Below are 7473 nucleotides of genomic sequence, written 5' to 3' on the forward strand. Positions count from 1 at the left end.
ATTCTCATACAATTGTAGCAACCATTGCACACCAGGCTTACACACCCCCAACTCAATGTGTACATCCTGACCTTGGTCATCAAATTCAACATGAGACACCACCATGTACAGGACACCATTTCCTCCTTGGTGATATATGTACATTCAAATGGAAGTGCACTTGTGAACACAAACTCACATCACAGGAAACATGGACAGGCACTTATCATACACAGTAGCCACATCACACAGCAGACCCCCACCCCTATTTACGTCATCCAGCTTTCATGATGAGTGTCACAGATTCACCATGCCAACAAAACACCACCACCATCATGTATCCACTTCACTAATGTATACTGGACAGCTAATGAGTTGTCATGGAGTGCCTTGTCCACATCACTTTGCCTACACTTACATAGATGACCCCGCTGCACATGTCCTCCACCCATTGTTACCAACCTAACCATAAACACTGCCACGCCACAAGGACAGGCAGACAGTATGTGGCACCACTTGCACCTTCTTGGCAACGACATGCATGACATCCAGACATCCAGTTTTGAGTTTTGTTCTGTAGGTTATGCATGTAGGCATATGGATGGTCCTGTGCACATGTTTTAAGTGGTCGTTGCACCATCAGCTCTTCAGTTTGTACTTCCACAACAGTATAATTGTGGTGGCGCAAGGGCCTACATACATGAAGGCCATTTTGTGTACTCCAAGTTCAAAGTTCAAGTTCCAGTTCAAAATTTGTATAGCGCACTACTCACCCAGAGGGTCTCAAGGCGCTTGAGGGAGGGGGGGTACGTTACTTGTCGAATATCCAGGTTTTTAGTTCTTTTCAGAAGGAGAGGTGGTTCTGTGTGAGGCGGAGGTGGGTGGGGAGACAATTCCAGGTTTTGCCCGCTAAGTGGGAGAAGGATCTTCCCCCCATGGTGGATCTTTGGATGCGTGGAATTGCGGCGAGGGCTTGATTGGACGATCGTAGTTGGCGGGTGGGGGTGTAAAAGGTCAGGCGCGTGTTGAGGTATTCCGGTCCTAGGTCGTAAAGGGCTTTGTGTGCGTGGGTGAGGAGACAGAAGGTTATTCTCTTGTTGACGGGGAGCCAGTGGAGGTCTTTCAGGTGACCAGAAATGTGAGCTTGGCGGGGGATGTCTAGAATGAGTCTGGCTGAGGCGTTCTGGATGCGTTGGAGTTTTTTCTGTAGTTTGGCTGTGGTTCCGGCGTACAGGGTGTTTCCGTAGTACAGTCGGCTTGTGACTAGTGCATGGGTGACCATCTTTCTTGTTTCGGTGGGGATCCACTGGAATATTTTTTTGAGCATACGTAGGATGTTGAAGCTTGATGATGAGACGGCGTTGACTTGTTTGGTCATTGAGAGGGAGAAGTCCAGGATGAAGCCCAGGTTGTGGGCGTGGTCCGTTGGTTTGGGTGCGTTTCCTAGGGCTGGTGGCCACCATGAGTCATCCCAAGCGGAGGGGGATGATCCTAAGATGAGGACTTCCGTTTTGTCCAAGTTCAGTTTTAAACGGCTGTTCTTCATCCACTCGGCCACTTCTTTCATCCCGTTGTGTAGGATGGTTTTGGGGGAGTTTGGGTCTTTGGTTAGGGAGAGGATTAGCTGGATGTCGTCTGCGTATGAGATGATGTTGAGGTTGTGTTGGCGCGCGATGGATGCGAGGGGACTCATGTATACGTTGAAGAGGGTGGGACTGAGTGAAGATCCTTGTGGAACGCCGCAGATGACTTCAGAGACTTCCGATTTGTAAGGGGGGAGGTGGACTCTCTGGGTCTTCCAGGGAGGAACGAGATGATCCAGTCCAAAGCTTTTCCTTGTATTCCGATGTTCCTGAGGCGTTGTATAAGGGTGTTATGACAGACTGTGTCGAAGGCTGCGGAGAGGTCGAGTAGGATGAGGGCAGCTGTTTCTCCGTTGTCCAGTAGAGTTCGAATGTCGTCTGTTGCTGCAATGAGGGTGGTCTCGTGCTGTGTTTGGCTCGGAAGCCAGACTGTGATGGGTGGAGGGAGCCGTTGGATTCGAGGAAGGCGGCAAGCTGACTGTTGACGGTTTTCTCAATGACTTTGGCAGGGAAAGGGAGGAGCGAAATGGGGCGGTAGTTCTTAAGTTCAGTGGGGTCTGCTGTGGGTTTCTTCAGGAGGGCGCTGAGTTCGGCATGTTTCCAGCTTTCCGGGAAGGTAGCAGAGTTGAGGGAGCAGTTGATGACATCTCGGAGATGGGGTGCGATAATGGAGTCTGCTTTGTTGAAAATGTGGTGGGGACAAGGGTTGGTTGGTGATCCTGAGTGGATGGAGTTCATCAGGCGGATGGTGTCTTCAGTGGTGATAGGGTTCCAGGCGCTAAGGTTGTTGGTTGGGAGTTTTTGTTCGGAGGTAGGTGGGGTGGACTGGTCGCCAAAGCTGTTATGTATGTCAGCGATCTTGTTGTGAAAGAATGAGGCTAGAGAGTCGCAGGGGTCTTGAGAGGGAGTGATGTCGTTGGTGCCGGCAGTGGGGTTAGTAGACTTTTTGACGATGTTGAATAGTTCCTTGCTGTTGTGGGCGTTGTTGTCGAGTCCATCCTTGAATGCTGATTTCTTGGTGGTTCTGATCAGATGGTGGTGTTTGCGGGTGGCGTTCTTGAAGGTGGCAAGGTTGTCAGTGGTTGTTTTTTTTCACCATGCTTTCTCAAGGGTGCGACAGATCTTCTTGGATTTCTTGAGGTCATCATTGAACAAGGGGGCTTTTTTGCTACCTTGTATGATTTGATGGTTTTTCAAGGGTGCTAATTTGTCAGCGCTGTCGGTGATCCATTGTGTGAGGTTGATGGCTGCTTGGTTTTGGTCCGATGATTTGGTAGGAGGGTTTTGGTGAAGCGATGTGAAGAGCTGGTCAGTGGTAATTTTATTATCGTTTCTGCGTGGGATTGGTTGTGGGTGGTTGTGGATTGTGGTCTTTTTGTAGTTGAAGTGAATGCAGCTGTGGTCAGTCCAATGGAGTCCTGTGGCGTGGTTGAAGGAAATGTGCTTGCTGAAGGAGAAGATTGGGTCGAGCGTGTGCCCGGCATAGTGGGTGGGGGTGTCAACAAGTTGTTTGAGTCCGAGATTGGCGAGGTTGCCCAGAAGGGTGGTGGTGTTGCTGTCGTTGTTCTTTTCCAGGTGGAAGTTGAGGTCTCCCAGTAGAATGTAGTCCTCGGAGGGGAGGGCGTGTGGGCTGATGAAGTCAGTGATGTCTTCGCTGAATTGTGTGCGGGGTCCAGGTGGTCTGTAGATGAGGGTGCCTCTGAGTGTGGTCTTGGGGTCGATGTGAATTTGGAAGTGAAGGTGTTCGCCAGCTGCGAGGGAGTCGTCAGAACTGGTCGTGATACGGATGGTGTTCTTATGGACGATGGCGATGCCTCCTCCTGTTTGGTTAATGCGGTCCTTTCAGATGATTTTGTAGCCGTTTGGGATGGCTATGGCGATGTCGGACGCTGATGAGCCGTTCATCCAGGTTTCTGTAAGAAAGGCGACGTCTGGCGATGTGGTGTCGAGTAGGTTCCAAAGTTCAGTTGCGTGTCTGTGATCTGAGCAGGTATTGAACAGGTCTTCAGGTGGTTAGTTACGGAGCTCTGTTTGGAGTTTGAGCATTTGGTGTGGGTCCTGATGCTGTGGAACTTGCAGGAGTGGCAGGTGAAGGGTCCATGGGTGAGTCCTGGTGTGGCTTGGTAGCAGTCTGGGAGACGGCCGGGGTTGCGTGCAGAGAGGGTACCTTTGCCGCACCTTCGGCGCACATAGGGCGCTTCCGCTGCACGTGAACGGTGCGCGTAGGCTGTTCTGACATAAGTGGATAGTGGAGGGGGGCGGAGCGAGCGAGGAGCAGCTGGGAGGCGGGAGCGGGGTGGAGAGCCGGGCTGGGAGGCACAACAAACAAACAACAAAATGGCAGCAAGCCAAAAGTGAAACAGGACGAGATTGGGGCACAACCTGAAAATCGCTATTAAATGGACAGTGGCACCAGCACTATCAGGCACAAAAAATTAAAGTAGGCAAAGCGAGCAGTGCACAGATCAATAATGAATGAAGAGCAGTCTAGCAGTAAAGCGCTACGGAAACGATATAATCAGGCACAATAAATTGCAGGAAGCAGTGCGCAATTGAAATCAAAGGCAATGAGCAGTCTGGCAGTAAGCGCTACGATACCAATGAAAGGGCATTAATTTATTGTCATTTACAAATATAGATATGAATATGTGTGTGACTTACTATTGTAGTCATTGTGGAGAAATACAAGGACTATTGTGGCACAGAGAACATTTATAGCTGCAATGAACACCATCACCCGTCACATGGATATGCGCACTTATTTGTACTTTCCTGTTGTGTGCTCTGTAGTTTCTCTGGTGGCACTGTCCTGACCGGAGAATCCTAGCACTATTTCTTCTGGTATGACTTTTGCCACCTGCTCCTCTAGTTCATCCAGGTCCTCCTGGTCTGCTGGGCTGCCTCCTCCAGTTGCAAAGGCTGCCTTGCGGTTTGCCGCAAGTTTTTTTTTTGTGCGGCGCTTACAATCATGCCACCTTTTTTTGCAGTCAAGGACAGTCCTCTTGGCCTGGGCTACACTATTTATTTTCAGTACAATTTGCCTCCATATTGCCTCTTTTTTGCCGTGGGGCAGCTTTGAATTTACAAACAGCTGATGCTGGTACTTGATGTAAATAATTAATTTACTCTCTTAATTTCTATGCAGGTAAGTACTTAATCAATAATAACTCAATCGAAATGAAGGAAAACAGAGTCCGTGGTGCAAGAGTTTCTAAGGGTTTTATTCCTCATAAAGGAATCAGGATATCATGTTCTGACCACCACACAGGATGTCAGAAGGGATAGATGAGCGCGCTCACGTTTATTGACAATACATAGCTTATATACTTGATTTACATCATAATGTTCAATGTAAGAGGCGTAACAGCTGAGAGAAGACAAGATAACAGTATACACGTGGTGCTAATACATCATCAAGAGGCGTAAACTAGGCGTAACTAGGCGTGTGTGCTAGAAACGTCACTGATAGGTGACGCAAGTGGGTGGCACCAAGGGGTGGTGCTAACAGAATGTTGCAATGTCAGCAGAAATCGGAAGCTTGGATGCGCGCGCAGCTGCATGACGTGTGATAGACGGGGTGCAGGGGACTTGACATTTACACTGACGGAAAGAGACAGAAGTCTGGCATGTCAGATCAACTTGTGCTTCTATCATATCTGATATCTGATGTTTAGGAACTAAGCTATCTGGGCAGAAAGGTCTCTAGAGCAGAAGCTATTCTATACTTGCTGTGAGTGCGTGTATAAGCGCCTGAGTGTCTACGTGAGAAGCGTGGGGCATGGGGCCTTCCATGGAAGCATGGCAACAGAGGCTATGAATTACTTGCATAAAGACAGGTTGGCCCTTTAGCCCTGTAGCTGAGGAAGGATGTTTACTGAAGCTAGCAGGCTGGAATGTATCTTCGGGGAGGAAAACAGATAACTCGAAGGTTATAGTCAATCTTGGCAGGCAGCAGGCTGAGCTGAGCACGGAGGGCCGCGCTAGAAGTAAGTCAGAGTTCACGGGTACGGGGGCTGCTTGGGCAGAGGCCCTCGCAGTCAGAAGTCAGAGAAGAGGCTCGATGGCAGAGATTCAGGGCCTACGTTCAGCCAGGCTGAAAAACGTAGGAGTACACTTCGAAAAGACGTTGGCATAGCATACTTAGGAACGGACCATCAAACCCATTCATGGTGGGTCTGAAAGAGGACAAGTTAACGTTGGACGCAAATGTATTTGCGTCTTCATAGCTGGTACAGGAGGGAAGTTACATGCACTTTTAACTCGTACATGGAGTCGGTGGGGTACTCGCTAGGGAACACAACATGACCATAAAATTTATATTACCTCATTCCCTCCTTGTTCCCTACGGACCCTTCATGATATATCGATCCTCATAAATCGATCGGTTTGTTCTTGTAACATTATATGTTCGTCTTTCTTTCTTTGACTGTTTGAGAGGCAACTGGAATGCTCAATGCAGGATGTGGCACACAGTCCACATATCGCTGGCCCACACTGCAGGCATAGGCAACAACTGAATACTATAACAAGACCAATGCCTAGGAAGGATAAGATCTTCCATCCCCAAGCTGTTAACGTAGTCCAGAACCAACCGGACCAAGTCCAGGTGCCTGGATTCTGATGTATCTGATTTGCAATTTTATGTAAACGGGTGATAGCTTGATAGACAGATGGTGCGTTTTGTGGAATGAAAACACAGCAGCTTGACCCGATGACCTTACAGGCTCCACCTCTATCTGCCAAGATGACGTCAATCACAAGACGATTTTGAAGGACAACAGTCCGTATAGCAGACTGCTCCTCTGTTAAGTTACCTAGAGCGGAGGCAGTTTCGTTCACTACTGCTTCAAGTGTTCTCGTTAATCTGCGTATTAATTTACTGTTTTGGACAGGACCTAGGAAGAAAAAGAATCCTTTATTGAAATCAGTGTACTGTTCCCATGCCGTTTCGGTGTAGTCGACAAGGGGAATATCTCTTTTGGGTCTATTTGGTGCTAGATTCGTATTTCTATGGTAATCAGGGGGAGCTAGAAAAACAGGTGGCAGAAGGAAAGCAATGTAACAGGTACCATCCCAATCTGGAGGCAAACGTATGTATGCGGTATGACCACAAACAAAGTAGGAATGACTGGTAGCTTTAAAGGACGATTTACCATGGTCACTGAACTCGACCACAGTAGTGCATTTACTATGACCTACGTGTACTGAACCTTTCTTGCTAACACATAATTCACCTGTGACTGGTAGTACTAACATATGGGGCAGAACTGGAGCAGTTTCAGATTCAACAGTGAGGATCATAAGGCTGATTGTGTAATTACCTAATCCATATACTTCATTTTCTAGATCAGTTCCTATTCGAGTGGGAAGTCCCTCTTTATCAGGATAACAGACGTTGAGCAGGACTAAGTTCAAGTTTCCCCAAACCCAGCCCCCATCGAAAACAGCAATATCAGGATCTAAAGAATTAATTATTTTAAACCATGCTCCACAGGAGCCATTGTGAGTGAATGGGTACGGAAAGAGAGGCAGAGCTCCCTTGTAATTCTGGTAGGGAGGGAGTCGGCCACATATCCAACAGTCTGTAGCATTATTTGTCTGATGGGAATGGTGTAACATACTAATGAATGTATTGTTGCGCAGCGCAAGTCTGTAAGAGAGTTCATGTGCGGGAAGTTCACTAAAAGTGTGTTCAGCAGAGACATTGTAAGCAGATTGTTCACGCCTGAAAATAGGCCAGTACATAGGAAGCAGAATGCTGGCAATAATAATTAGAATGCTCAGAATAAACATGATTATTAGTGTCACTATGCAGTGACTACGAAGTGATTTGCAATATGTTCTTCTCTTTTCCTCTCTCTCTCTAACTCGATCTAGGGGGTACATGTCAAAAACTATTTAACCGATTCAC

This window comes from Lissotriton vulgaris, chromosome 5, assembly GCF_964263255.1.
Source record: "Lissotriton vulgaris chromosome 5, aLisVul1.2, whole genome shotgun sequence".
Classification (NCBI taxonomy): domain Eukaryota; kingdom Metazoa; phylum Chordata; class Amphibia; order Caudata; family Salamandridae; genus Lissotriton; species Lissotriton vulgaris.